Source organism: Peromyscus eremicus, chromosome 9 (genome assembly GCF_949786415.1).
Source record: "Peromyscus eremicus chromosome 9, PerEre_H2_v1, whole genome shotgun sequence".
NCBI lineage: Eukaryota > Metazoa > Chordata > Mammalia > Rodentia > Cricetidae > Peromyscus > Peromyscus eremicus.
The window spans coordinates 8,439,055-8,455,352 of NC_081425.1; positions in this window are offsets into that span (position 1 = coordinate 8,439,055).

Below are 16,298 nucleotides of genomic sequence, written 5' to 3' on the forward strand. Positions count from 1 at the left end.
AGTTCTTAAAATTAAATTAAATATTAAAAAAGAAAATGCAGAGGAAATGAAGCTGGAAAGGAGATATATTTTGGGAAGGCTCTAAGTGAAGTGGAGTTGGGAGTGGGAGGAAAATTAGACTAAAATGCATTGTTTATATCTATGAAGTTTTCAAAGAATAATTTCAAATAAAAAAGTAGTAGTGTAGCCAAGTAGCTTGCATGTTCTAGGCTACTCTAAGAATTTCCCTCATGTGGTTCTGAGAGACTGTAATTGGCTTTATTCATGTATATTCTCAAGTAGGGTATAGGATATGCATGTCTTCCAAAATGTATTAGACCACATGACCCTCTTCCTGAGAAAACCCTACAGGACAGTAGGACTACATTGCATGATAAGATAAGAAAATGAAATTCTACATGTCTTCCTAAACATGAACTAAATGAAGACAACACACTCAAGTGGATGGGGGAAGTCTAGCTGGCCTCAACCCTACACAGAGAACTACAAGCAACCTAGGAATGCCGAGAGTGGGAGAAATAGTTTTATCCAGGGAAGAGCACACCAGTTGGTTATCCAATAACTAATGCTCACCCCTGAAAACATACATACATAAAAATCATGTAGATTATCATGCTTCTTAGACCAAGCATCACACTATCCAACATTGCTCAAACAATATGGTAGCCCAGCAGTCCTGCAAGTTTTGGATATAAAAATCTTGGTCTTAAGATATTTTCACCATTCTTATTTTTTAACACCCTACTTTTCACTAGATATATTTACTCTTTCAAATTTGAGCAACACAGTTTTCAACAATACGTACAACAAAGCCATTGCATAAGAAAGGAATCCCTATGTGTGTGTTTCCTCAAAATTCTTATTGTTGATATAGTGTCTGAAATCAATGAAACTACTAAAATGTATTATGCACAAATGCTCATAGGAATCTCATTATATAGAATGACTGAGTAGTGACTGTTATTTTTTTCTTTGGAAGTTCTTTAATATTTAGAAATACATTTTAAGTAGATTTATAAGTATGTTTATAGTTTCGATAAATTCATGTTCAGTAATTTTATATCTTTTGAAAAGTAAATAGATGGCATTAAATGTATTTTAGTAGGTCAGTCTTATTCCTTTACATAATACATTTTATGACCGATATACTTGGATCTCCAAACCAGTGGGAGATATTACTTCTAGGTAAATTTATCATTTCCCTTGTATGGTTACAATTACACATATGCTCCAAGAAGTGCTATTTACAATATATTGTTAATAATATTCTTTTAAATAAACATTTTGCTTTTTATTGCAATTATTTTAATTTTAAACATTATTTTGTAGTATTGGGGATGGAACACTATGTGCTCTTGCCCCTTCAGAGTATTATGAACAAAAAATGTAAGTAAAACTCCTATTATCTTTACCATTCAAAGAGGAGCTTTAAAAAAGACAAAACAAACTGCATGGTAAAACTATTTTATATGACATTTCTGAATGTCATATTCAACTTTTCTAAATTTCAAGTTTTCTTGATTTCAAGAGAATCCTAGCTCCTATACGAAGCATAATTGTTAAGATGGAATCACATAACTTTCAAAGTATCCTCTTGCCTGTCCAGGTGTTTCTTTTGGTTAGAATTGCTCTATAATTTCTCATGGGCCTAAGGCAGAATTGGTTGGCCAGCACCATGGAGGTGTGATCTACTCAAATGAGCACAATTTTCTTTATTGTCTTCTCAATTAATTTGACTAATTTATTATATTAATTATAAAACAAATTTAGTTTGCTTCAGTGTATATTCATTGAATAAACACTTGAACTAAGTGTTAGAGAAGAAAAATAATTTTATGTCCATATATAAATTATCAGGATTTTAGTCCAATAAAGAGATACTTTGTAATATAGATACAAATGATTGCTTGATTTTTTTAATATGAGAAATGCCATTCAATTTCTTTAAAAATGGAGGAGGAAGTCACAGAATTTTTTCTACAATTAGTGATAGGCTTAACAGAAATGCAGTTAGATATTTAGATATTTTAACTATTTGGGCTTGCTTAAATCCAATGGCTTAAGAAATTATTGATTATACAGAGAAAATATAGCCTGAATATGTATATATTTAATTACTTACTTACTCCATAAATTTAAGTCCATTAGTCACTAAACATACATTTTGTGAGACTATATGATATATACGGCATTTCATCCTGTAAGTTATAATTACAATTCTGAACTAAAAAAAAGTATGTATTTTGTTTTCTTATACATTGTATTCAGGGCATAGCCTAGACAGGGCTGGAAGAGGTAGACAATGAGTCTGGGGGTAACTAAAAACAGTAATGTAGCCTCAGATTAGTGCAGATGATGATTGAAACAGAATGATAGGAGACAACATGTTTCAGTGACATACAAAGAGCTGCTCTCATAGGAGACCTCAGGGAGTGTGTGCTTTTGAATAAGACTTTTGTGTGGAAGCTATGGGAAAAGGAGCCTATGGGACAGAGAAGGTATGAGGAGATCAAGGTAACATGGTCTGGGCTAAGAGAGCATCAAGTTCAGCAGTCCTCAAGAGTGCTACCACTGTAAGTATTTGATGAAGGAAGAAAAAAGCTCGACACTTTAACCTTAAAAGACCCAAGGGGCAGCTACAGCAGGCATGAACTCCAGATGACAACAAGTTTGATTTCTGTTCTTGACGTGTGGTATGGGTATGGGAATTTGTGATGTTTGGTCGTAGGCTCAACTTGACTGGTTTAAATCATGTGTAGGTCCAGTGAAATGTATCATTGTGTCTTTAGGGCATTTTAGAGAAGACTCACAGGCTGTTGGCTGAGGATCTTCAGAGAAGACTGACACAGAGGACAGAGATTAAGGTCAGGGTCAGGGACACCTTCCTCAGTGCAGGTGGTACCTCTCAGCTGGCTAGTGACAGAATGAACACAGTTAGAGGAAGGGAGGACTGGCCTTCTTGTAATCCCCTAAGATCTGATGGAGGGGCTTCCACCCACTGACATTAAACTCCAGCTTCTTTGGACTTCCAATACAGTCCCAGTACCATACACTTTTCACCAAGCTTCCAAACTCTCAGCATACAATTGGAAAATCCAGAAGTCTCTGGTTTTCTGCATCGGGGGTGTTAATTCTTCTGGGCAAGAATAAGACTGCTATCACAATTTTTGAACCAAATCTGAAGCAAGCTTTAATTAAATATTGGCCAGGAAGATGGATTCTGACCAAGTCCATTCCAGGGTTCCCAGAAAGTAGCTCAAAGTCACATTTTGCAGAGGCGTATAGAGGCAAACCCATAAGGTTATGTATTTCCACCAGGTCCAATTAGGGACAAGCATATATCTTGACATATTTCCTTTCCACATACCTCCACCTGCATTCAGTCAGAGGCAAGTGTACATCCTGATGTATTTCCTGCCTACATACCTCCCACCTACAAATGCAGCTAGGTCAAACAAACTTGTTTAGGGGAGTGAGTACATGTGGCTTGTTATCTTACATAAGCAAGAGCCTCCAGCATTTCAGGAAGTGTCTATCCTTGGGCAAAAGGCTTACAGGTTAGAAGCATTTCTGATTTGTGGATTTCTTAGGTATAGTAATTAAAACAAAAGACATAACTTTTGCTCTCACAGGTATTTTCTTCTTAGTGTGCTGATGGTTATTTTTGGGTTATCTACTCTATCTTGTAAACAAAGCAGCAAATGATCTTTTTAAATGTGCACACATTCCATTGGTTCTTTTCTGCTGTGGAACACTGCCTTATACTTAATGACTACCATCTTTGTAACTGGGAAAAGTGAATCTGACTGCTCCAAAGGTAATTCACATGGGATTAGACATAGGAGGTAATAGATGGATCATTTTTGGAGATCATTAGTTTATTTAAAAAATGTTGATGGTACTTCTTTTGGTGTGGGAAACATGGAAATAATGATATAAGAATTATATCTATAATTATTTGGTATATAAGAAAAATATTCTGATCATTGTTTATGAAAAGGGTGATGTTTAATCATAGTTGTCAACTCAACCACAACTGGAATTGATTAAAACCTAAGCATCTGGACACATCTGGGAAGGACTTTCTTCATCGGTCATTTGAGGTGAGAAGACCCACTCTAAATCTGGCCCCCATACCTGGTAGCAGCCTTCATAAAAGGATATGGAAGAAAGAAGGAAGAAATTATTGCATTTTATCTGCCTGCCCTCATTCTCACAAGGAAATTTTCCTATCCTGCTGATGAGGCATTCCTTCACTAGTGTTAGGACCTATTTCTTTGGGATGCCAAAGTAGATTGAAGAACAGCTAAGATATCCAGCCTCCTTCACTGAACAGCTACCAAATTCATAGAGTTCCTGTTCAAAGACAGTCATTGTTGGGCTAGTTAGATGATAACCTATAAGCCACTCAAGAGAACCATGACTAACACAAAAAGAAAGAGATTAGGGAGTCATAAGGGGGTTACATTTTATACTGTTTGTCTACTATTTTGTCTGAGAAACTGGGTGGGTATTGGTACAATTTCTTGAGATAGAGGAGATGGTATTTGTAGCTGGAGAAATTCTCTCCAGCTCCCGCCACCAAGTCCCGCCAGTCCCAGAGCCCACTTATAAAATAAACACACAAACTCTTACATTATTTAAACTGCTTGGCCATTAGCTTAGGCCTGTCATTGTCTAGCTCTTACTCTTATATTTAGCCCATTTCTATTAATCTTTACTTTGCCACATGGCTCGTGGCTTACCGGGACCTTCCCACGCGGCTTGTCATGGTGGCGGCTGGCAGTGTCTCCCTCACTCAGCCTTCTACTTCCCAGAATTCTTTTCCTTGTCCCGCCTATACTTCCTGCCTAGCCAATGGCCAATCAGTGATTTATTCACTGACCAATCAGCAACACACTTGACATACAGACCATCCCACAGCACTTCCCCTTTTCTTTTCTTAAAAAGGAAGGTTTTAACCTTTACATATCTCCAAAGTCAGCTTGGTATATTTGGGAATTTGGGCGTAGCTTCTCTTACTACTTCCTGCTGGAGGGGGGCGCTGTATCTTATGGGGATACAAAGAAAATTTTAGAATTATGAAATAGTCCATGAGGGTATGTCGTCTGAGCCAGTCGTAGAGGAAACCCCTACCCAGAGCAATTAAATAACCAAATGCCTATTGGAATAAGTCATGCTGGTCAGGATGATGAAACAGACAGAATAGAAAATTCAGGAGCAAATATAAAGAAAATTTTTTGGCAAACTTTTATTAATGAACAAAGACCAAAATTATCGATAAAAATAAATGGTGTTTTGTTGTCTGGTCTGGTAGACACAGGTGCGGACATTACCATAATTGCACCAGAATTTTGGCATCCAACTTGGCCTCTTCAGGAGGTAAATGTTCAACTGTTAGGAATTGGGACATTATCTCAGGTGAAACAGAGTGCAAGATGGCTCGAGTGTATAGGTCCAGAAGGACAGAGAGGAAAATTGAAACCATATGTAGCTAACATAGCTATGAACTTGTGGGGTCGAGACTTGTTACAACAATGGAATACTCAGATTAACATCCCTCCAATCTCAGAAACAAATCATAAATTAGCACATGTTTCTGAGAGAAATATTAGAAGGCATTATTCTGAGTGGTCACCAGCCATCCATATTATACAAGAACAGGGCACAACAACTGATGATCTTCCAAAGACACCAACAGCTCTACCTTTAAAATGGTTAACAGACAAGCCTGTATGGGTCCAGCAATGGCCTTTAACAACAGAGAAACTCCAGGCTTTAGAAGAGCTGGTAGAAGAACAGTTAAATGCTCAGCATATTGAGGAATCAACCAGCCCTTGGAATTCTCCTGTATTTGTTATTAAAAAGAAATCTGGTAAATGGAGAATGGTAACAGACCTTAGAGCAATTAACAAAGTAATTCAGCCAATGGGCTCTCTACAATCTGGAATTCCTCTGCCTACTCTGTTACCAAAAGGATGGCCTCTCATAGTTATTGATTTAAAAGACTGTTTCTTTTCAATACCGTTACAAGAAAAAGACAGAGAAAGATTTGCTTTCACAGTGCCTACTTATAATAATTCTCAACCGGTTAAAAGATTTCAATGGAGGGTCCTCCCACAGGGAATGTTGAATAGCCCAACTCTGTGCCAATATTTTGTACAACAGCCACTGGAAGTGATACGTAAAAAATTTCCTAAATCTATAATTTATCATTATATGGATGATATTTTACTAGCTGACTCAAATGCAGATACTTTAGAAAGAATATTTGAAGACGTAAAGAAAATTTTGCCTTGCTGGGGATTACAAATTGCTCCTGAAAAGATACAAAGAGGAGATTCTATTAATTATTTAGGATATAAAATAGAGCTACAAAAAATTAGACCCCAAAAGGTGCAAATTAGGAGAGATAGACTACAGACTCTTAATGACTTTCAAAGATTATTTGGAAATATTTCTCATCTACGAACTATTGTTGGGGTAAAAAATGATGAACTGCATAATTTGTTCAAAACCTTAGAAGGTGACAAGGACCTAAATAGTCCAAGAGAGTTATCACCTGAAGCTGAGAAAGAATTGGCCTTGGTAGAAAAGAAAGTACATGAAGGGCATATCGATCGTATTGATCCAAAGCTGGATTGCATTTTGGTTATTTTACCTTCTAGGCATTCTCCTACAGGAATATTAATGCAGAGGGAAGATATTATATTAGAATGGATATTTTTACCAAATAAACCAAACAAAAAATTAAAAACTTATGTGGAAAAAATCTCTGACTTGATTTGGAAAGGAAAATTGAGACTTCGTCAATTAGCAGGAATAGACCCAGCAGAAATTGTCGTACCTTTAACTAAGGAGGACATTGAAAAATTATGGACAGAAAGTGAACCTTGGCAAAGAGCTTGCAGTAATTTTTTGGGAGAAATTAACAGCAAATATCCCAAAAGCAATAGAATTGATCTTATAAAGAGAGCTGATTGGATCTTGCCTCGAATTGTACGGGTAAAGCCCATATCTGGAGTTCGTACATTTTATACAGATGCCAACAAACAAGGAAAGGCAGGTTACAAATCAGAAAATTTAAGTAAAGTGGTTCAAAGTCCTTATAATTCAGTTCAAAAATCAGAATTATATGCTATTCTGTTGGTATTAATGGATTTTTCAGAACCTCTCAACATAGTAACTGACTCTCAGTATGCTGAAAGAGTAGTATTACATATTGAGACTGCAGAATTTATCCCTGATGCTTCAGAATTAACTTCATTATTTATTCAATTACAAGATACAATCAGGAAAAGGAGTCATCCTTTATATATAACTCACATTCGATCCCATACTGGTCTGCCAGGCCCTCTAGCACAAGGCAATGATGAGATTGATAAGTTATTAATAGGAAATGTGCTGGAGGCCTCAGAATGTCATAAAAAACATCATGTCAATAGTAAAGGTTTAAAAAAGGATTTTTCCATAACCTGGCAACAAGCCAAAGAAATAGTAAAGAAATGTCCTACTTGTTCCTTCTACAATCAAACGCCATTACCAGCAGGATGTAACCCAAAGGGTACTCAAAGGAATGAAATCTGGCAGATGGACGTGTTTCACTTTGCAGAATTTGGAAAACTGAAATATGTACACCACACTATCGATACTTATTCAGGATTTCAGTGGGCAACTGCTTTGAGTTCTGAAAAAGCTGATTCTGTAATCACTCATTTGCTAGAAGTTATGGCCATCATGGGTATACCTGCACAAATCAAAACTGACAATGCTCCATCATATGTCTCTGTTAAAATGAAACAGTTTTTTGCTTATTACAATATAAAGCATATTACAGGCATACCACATAATCCTACAGGTCAAGCAGTTATAGAAAGATCAAACAGAACTCTAAAGGATATGCTAAATAAACAGAAAGGGGCAACAAAAACCCCCAGAAATAGACTGCATAATGCTCTATTAACTTTGAATTTTCTTAATGCCAATGAGAAAGGAACAACAGCTGCAGAGAGACATTGGATAATAGAAAAAACTACAGAATTAAATCAGCCTATATATTTTAAGGATGTGCTGACCTCAGAATGGAAACCAGGGTATGTGTTACATTGGGGACGAGGTTTTGCTTTTGTTTCTACAGGAGAAGATAAGTTGTGGGTACCATCAAAATTGATAAAGGTTCGATTTGAACAAGAGAAACCTATTAATTAGAGGAGGTGATAGCTCATCAACCAACATGAACATCCAATTTAAACTAACTTATACCAGTAACACATGTCTTTTCATTTAATCAGATAATAACTTGCCAAAAAGGAACATCCCCAAAATTAGTCTTGGGGAAAGGTTTTTGTTTTTGTCTTTTAGGAGAATGAAGGTTAAGGAATCTGAAGAACACTGGACAAATAAGACAACTGAAGAAAAGGGACAAATCATCTATCCCAGGAAGCAGAGTGAAATGGCGTATGGGTATATATTATCTAAAAAATTTTATGTCTTCCTAAATGTTTGTTTCTGCTTTTCTCTAAAGATTTAACACTATTGGTCTTCTAATAGTCCCAGTCCAATTAAAATTTAAAGCTGACTTTGGAGTTGGAGAATGGCTCTCTCCTTCTTTAAACTCAAGCATGTTGTTAAAAGGAAAATGCAAACTCCCTGTATCATGCCAGAATAAAAGAGCCATCTTCTGCTATGAGACAGGAGAAAAGCCAAATTAATTAAGGGACTATTCTATTACTAATCTCAACTCTTTGATTCTATTCTGATTCTTTAAACTTTTCTTAAAGTATAAATTTTATATCAAAACTTACAAGATTAATATATATATATATATATAGATATATAGATATATATATACATTTTAAACTTTGCTAAGATATGAATGGTCATATAGAGTACTGATTAATTCTAGAAAAAAGGCTTCAATTAGCTGCATATATATGTCTTTGTGCTCGAGTCTCTTATCAGTTTTCTGCAGGAATTCACAGCCAGGCCTAACATCAACTGATGTCTCCAGGAAGAAGTTGGGGCCCCACAACAACAACAATTCCACGTGGACAATAATAACATCACTAAGCTGACAAACATCATCTACAGATCAGCTTTGAACTACAAGGTGCTCAGAGCAATTTTGAGATGACTAGCTGAGATGATCCAGTCTCAAAGACTACTTGAATAAGGACTTGAGATAAACCCTGAACTTTGGCATTATACACAGAATGGATAATGAAGGATATAGTTACCTTTCCTAGAATTTGAAAATTAACCTAAAATTTTTCTTTCAGGATAAAGATAACTTCGCCCATACCCAGCAGGAAGCAATTTTAAGAATACGACGCCCACATTCCCAAAGAGGTGGTGTGGGGTGGGTGGTTTTTTGGTCTTTTTAATGGGTTTTGGGTCTGGGATAATTTTCATTGTTTAGGGGGGTTGGTTACAAGTTGTTGTCAAGGGTTAGGAAAAAGACTAAGCAGATTAGATTTAAGGTTCTTATTTAAAAAAAAAGAGAGAGAAAGAAGAAGAAAAAGACAATTACTAGTTTTAAATACTTTACATTGGATTGGATTGTTTTATATTGTATACAAATTATATATATTGAAATTGATATTGTTAGAAAATGCTATATGTATATTTCTAATTGTACTTATATCGTTCATTTAACAATGCAATTTTCTGATCCTTGAATATTATTATTACCATTAGGATATAAAGAAATGATAGTTAGTAGTTAGACATTACAATAGAACTTGTAGTCATATTAGATATGTTTTAAAAATTGAGCAGATATATTTTAGATAGGTCATCTTCAAACCCTTCAGAGATCTACAGAATATGGCATTTAAAATGTTTTAATAACTTAGAAAATTTTTCTTTTTTGTTATGACTATGAGACATGTCGGCTCCTGGCAGTACCAATCTACTTCAGAGAAAATATGGGCATTGAAGAAACTGCGTATGGAGTTAGCTTTCATTGTGGCAAAAGTTAGCCACTGGACAACAAAGTATCCTCGAATCAACTGATGACAAAATGGACAGACAGGACATGAAACAAAGGACTACTGATTCTTGCCTAAACAAGCGTAGTTATGGCTTTATCAAAAGGCATCTTCTGAGGCCAGGACAATATGGCACCATCCCTGACGTGGCCTTCCCAACTCGGAAAAGGTACAGTGCCCTTTTCTTCGAAGGCAGCTGAACAGGCAGTGGGCCGATGGCTTCTGATGTGCTATGGAACAGCAGCTGAAACAGTTATTCTTGAAGAGTAACTAAGCTCACGCCTCTCAATAGTAGACTGGCATTTGATAGAGAGATGTGGAGAAGAACGGGATGCTGAGATGAAGCCATATGTACACAGCCAAGAAGAATGGAGAGCTGAACTAAAAAAAAACCATCAACATTTTCCAGAATTTAAAATCCTGAATCATGACATGACATTAGTGGAATTCAGGTGTTTCTGGTGCATGGACTGCTCTCACCCAATGTGAGGTTGAACTGTTGACCTTGTGTACATCCTACTTCACAAATGAGTCTGTCAGATATGCTAAGCCTATATAGGCTGAAGATGATGCCCCAGCATTGCAGAGAAACCTCAGGTGACTGTCCAGGCAGTTGGCTGTTTCTGTCAACTCACAAATTTTTTGGAAGTTGCTTGCATGCACTTTCTGTTTTTATTTTTGTTAGCTAATATTATTTCCTTCTTGGGTCTCTGAGGGAGTTGAAGATTAGTTAGTTATAGTTGAAGGTTAGTTAGTTGAAGATTAATTAGGATAGAAAGTGAATTAGATACATTTTGGACTTAACAAAATAGGATAATGAAATTATCATCTCTGAATTTGTCAAATACAAATGAACTAGACATTGTTTAGACATTTATTATTTGTATATATTGTATATAGTTATTGTACTTTTGTATATAGTTTTTCTTTTGTTAGTTATAACCTTTTTCTTTTTTTTCTTTTTATTAAAATAGAAAAGGGGAAATGTGGTGGTATTTTACTTGTACTGAAATGTGATTTTAATTGTATGTTAATAAATAAAGTTGCCTGGGGGTCAGAGTTATAGAGCCATAGCAAGTGCGTGGCGGTGGTGGCGCACGCCTTTAAGGACCTGGAGGGCGGTACATACAGGCAATGACAAGGCAGTCACGTGTTTAGTTTACAACCAATGAGAAGGCAGAACATCTAGAGTATTTAAAGACGTACACACAGGAAGTAGGCCTCTTTTTCGGAGAGCTCTCTTGGCTGAAGCAGGATAGCTGAAGCAGGAAGGGTAAGGCTCTTAGTTCTGACCTCTTGGCTTTCTTCTCTGAATCGGCTCTGTGTTTCTTATTTAATAAGACGGTTGGTTACATCTACAGGTATTAGTAGTCAGATTTTGTGCTTTTATAGGGTTCTTGTTTACTTCTATTATCAAATCTATCCCATTGCTATATACTCTGAAGAGAGGCCTGGTGATTATATCAACATCATTTTTTTACATAGCAGCTTAAAACAAACCAGTCTTTTTCTACTATCAAGTACTAAAGTGTTTAACTTACAATTCTTGCAAGTCCATGATGAAGGCACTGTTTCAACTCCTGTTTGAAAGAAAACACTGGAGTACGGAGAAACTCTGTAACTTTGCTGTCTGGATATGAGGAATGAATGTCAGGAAGAGGGCTGAAACCCAAGCTTAGATTTAGATCTTGACACTGTCAAGATTTATTCAGAAAAGTATGAGTGGGTAATCTATTAGTGTTCTTGCTGAAGGAACTGATTCTGTACAACACTTTGTTCTAAAAAATATACCAGGAAATGAGAGATGGCTCAGGTGGATAAGAGCACTTGCTTTGCAAGCCCGATGACTTAAGTCACATCTCTAGCATCCATTTAAAAGCTGGATATGGTTTCGGATCCTGTAACTCAGTGCTGGAGAAGATGGAGAGAGGAGCACCCCTAGAACATTCTGGATACCAGCCTAGCTGTAAAAATAAGCTTAGGTTCAGTGACAGACTCTGATTCAGTGGAGTAAGTCAGCAAAAAGGAGGACACCTAACATCATTTTTTAATCTGCGTGCACACACACTCATGCACACACAAATACATCACATACACACATATGCACACATCTCTCTCTAATACACATGCATGCATATGAGCATACAGGCAAACGGACACATACACACACATAGCGTTTCAGAATAGTTATTTGCTCAACATACATCATGCTTATGAGGAATAAAATAAAATTTAAAAAACAGGGAATGGGTACAATAGAATTTAATACAATTTGCCAAGGCCATATCATCTATAAGAAGAATTGATACCTAAACAAAAGTTATCTAAGGTTGTATCTAAACTCAGTTCTCAGCATGGAGTTGTTAGTATGCTGGCCAGGGAATGATTTCAATTGGAAAGCGCCAGCCTTGAAAAAACCCACAGCCATCGTTGTATCATTTGTCTAACGAGAAGTGATGGCACAGTGGAGAAAGCAATGGAATTTATTAAATGGGATAATTTCATTTCATTGAACTGACTATGTTTTAAAATACCATTATTATTTAGAGAATGGGAAAGCAAACCTCTCAAACGCATTTAAACACAACAAATGACAAGTGGTATGCATGCATGTTTTGTTTGCTTTTCAGCAAATGTTTTATCAAGGATTTGTCAACAATATGAAGGAAGCACTGAATAGAAAAATGATTTGTTCATTCAAAAACAAAAGACCCTAGGAAAAATTTCTTTCAAAAAACTATGAAACTAACACCTGCCCTTCTTTCACTTAAGAAGAGCATGCTATTGTTAACAAAATAGTTCATCTTAAAAAAAATAAAAAAACATTACTATGGCTATAGGTTTCTATGAAGGAATGAGCATATTCGTTGTAGAGATAAAATTATAGAGTGAAAGCTTGAAGTAATATCTAAATGTACTTGTGTTTGAATTATGATGCTATGGATATTTTTCTTAGGAAGAAATACATCAAAACAAAGCTGCAGATATGACTGCCTTAGTCACTGCTCTATTGCTGTGAAGAGACACCATGACCAAGGCAACTCTTACAAAAGAAAGCATTTAACTGGAGGCCTGTTTATACCTTTAGAAGTTTAGTCCATTATTAGTGGTAAATTTGTGCATTTACCAGCAGGGTAAACTCCAAACTCTGTATCTCCATGTCTGATGTCAAAGCACTCTTCGAATCTCCAACTCCTTTCAGCTTTGTTAACTACAAGATACTTCTCTCTCTTGGGCTGTTTCTATACCTGGTCTGCAGCTCCCCTTGGCAGGTATCTCATAGCTCTTACATCTCCAACATCTTGCAGTCTCCAGTGAAATCCAGACTTCCTCTTGACAGTTCCACACAATGGCATCTCTGGACCTTCATGCAGGGGCAGGCCTGGCATACATCTGGCATCAATAGCTTTCTTTAGCAATGGAGATTCCACAATCCCTTTCTTGTATCCTTGATTCTGAAGTCAGAAGCATGTGACTGGAACTGCAAAGTTCTGCTGCTTGATGGGGCTGATATTTGGCCCCCTTGTTCAATGACTTTTGTATCAACTTTCTATTTTTGATGTTTATCTTCACTGCTTAAGCTTTTCTTTAATTATTTTTCGCAAGTTGGAAGCTTGGCTGGTTGGGGTCTTGCCTTGAGTTCACCACTCCCTTTATTCCATTTAGCATCATGTTTTGTTTGTTTGTTTGTTTTTTGTTTTTATCTCCTTGAACACTGGATTCAACTCCTTTATACATGTAGTACTCCTTTTCTCCTCAAACTGCATTTCATATTTTCCTTTGTTCAACTTGATCCTTTTTGTTATTGCACTGCATAGGAGTGATTACTAATAACCAGATGACAGAGTTAATACTAGGCTGTCTTGAAATCCCTGCCAATGTCATTAATCCAAAAACCCTTCAATTTAGCCTGGCAGATTTTTAGGACAAAGGCAAAAATCAGGTATATTCTTTGCCAAAAAATGTCACAAGACTGGTCTCTAGTCTGCTTACTAATATTCTTCTCCTCTGAAATTTCTTGACCTGGGCCTCCTCAGTTCAAATTGCCATGAGGAGTGTCTTCTGTGCTGCTACTAGAACAGCACACTAAGCCCCACTGAAAGTGTCCAACAGCTTTTTTAGTCCAAAGCTCCAAATTCTTCCATTGCTCCAACAAACAGCATGGCCATGGCTGTCAGAGCAACATCCTTCTCTCTGGTTACCCATTTCTGCCTTGATTACTGTTCTATTGTTGTGAAGAGACACTATAACCAAGGCAACTCTTTTAAAAGAAAGCACTGAATTGTGAGCTTGTTTATAGTTGTAGAGGTGTAGTTCATTGTTATCATAGCGGAGAACATGGTGGCATGAAGGCAGTCACTGCTGGAGCAGCTGGTAGCTACATTCTGATCCACAAGTAGAGAGAGGGAGAGCAAGACATACTTGGTCTGCTGTAGGCTTTTCAAACCTCAAATCTCATCCTCAGTGACACACTTCCTCCAACAAGGCCACACCTCACAAAGAATACCACTTCTTGATGACTAAACATTCAAGCATATGAGCCTATGGGATCCATTCGTATGCAAACCACAACAATGAGTATTTTTTTCCATGAAAACAAGAAAAAAAATCAACTCCACAGAATTTCCTAGTTTGAATATGATGTCATGTTTTGTAAATACCATAACAGTAGTGTTTACATGGGACTATCTGAAAGCAGGAGGATTTCATTATGTGTTACTGGAAATGGTGCAGGTGCTTTGTTATATATTTCTGTGAATACAACAAGGAAGTTTATCCTTCATAATTTCAAATTTCATTTTGTTCCTCAAATCATCACTATTTTTTAACAAATGGGGAGGGTTGGGAGGAGTGTAGAGAAAGGAAACTGTAGTCAGGATATAATATTTGAGAGAAGAATAAATAAAAACAAGAAAAATAATGACCTTTTTAGCAGAGTATATTGTGAATGATCTCTAGGAAGCTTCTGTTATCAAGCAAAGTATCTCCCAATAGTCACAGTCTTATCCCTTTGAATTTTATCCCAGAGTGAAGTTAAACAGTAACAGTTTTATCTGAGAGCTTCCCAAAAGATGATGGGAATAGAAGACACCATTATGGTCCCATGGGGTAAGTTGGGGCTAGCCTGGAGATTAGTTTGAATGGATGAGTCTGGGTCTTAGAAACTTAGACCTGTAAGGAACAGACCCAGTCTCTGTACAAATACTTGAGAATCAAATAGCAAGAAAATAGCCTAAGCCATGAGTTTCATTCTCGTGACAAAATGGTGTGTGTTAACCAGAGGCCAATACCATGGAAGTAGAATCCAAGTTGAAATTTATAGGACGAGATTAAAGCAATCACTTTAGCAAATTTCATCTATGTCTCAGATCCTCTCAAACAGAGCATTCCAGACCTTTAATACTTTTATATTTTAGTAGCTAGCATTTAATGAAGCAATTTTAAACTATTTCTCAAATTCTCATGCCACAGATAAAAACAAACATGAATAAAAGATATTTTAATAGAATTGAATCTCTGCTATAGCTTAAGTGAACATTATGTTATTTAGTTAGTTTTATTGTTAATACAAATGTCATCCAAAATGATGCACAAAGAGATTAAAAAGATACATCTTTTCTTTTTTAAAACCTGATGAGACATAAACAATCTCCTCACTTTGAAAGCACGTGGAGAATGCCTATTGTGCAGAAGGAATTCATTCCCCAGATTCATATCAACCTTGATTGTCACAGTGAGATAATTCCTACATTTGAAATTCTAAAGGTTGTGGGTTTCTGCTACATTCCTTTCATTATACAAATAGTGCTTGTGTTTAATTTTCATACAACTTGTTTTAATCAATTCAACTGAGCAGGAGGAAGGCTACACAGCTCAGAGCATTTCTAAACCAAGCAGCTTAACAAGGACAACCTTGTCCATGTCATGGATGGATGCGCTTGAGCAACAAGAGTAGTTTCAACTTCCTGCTTATTGGCAACAATGCAAGAAAGACAAAACACTGGAAGACAAAGATGATGAATTTAGCATAGAACAAAAAATTCAGCCTCCTCAAATGTGAGTACAGGAAGAAAAGATCAAATTCTGATATAATAAAGCAAAAGCTTTGCATATCAGGTTCTGAAGATAAACACAATCTGGAGTTTCAATTTGCTCTTTCTCTCTTCAGAGTTGTATCAACTGGCTCAAAACATTTTATGTCTGTCCAGATGCTGTGAATGTCTTCTACTACAACTTCAATCAATATTCCTTTTTTTAAACATGAATTATATCACGATGTTCATCATTCTGAGTGATGAACTTGCACTA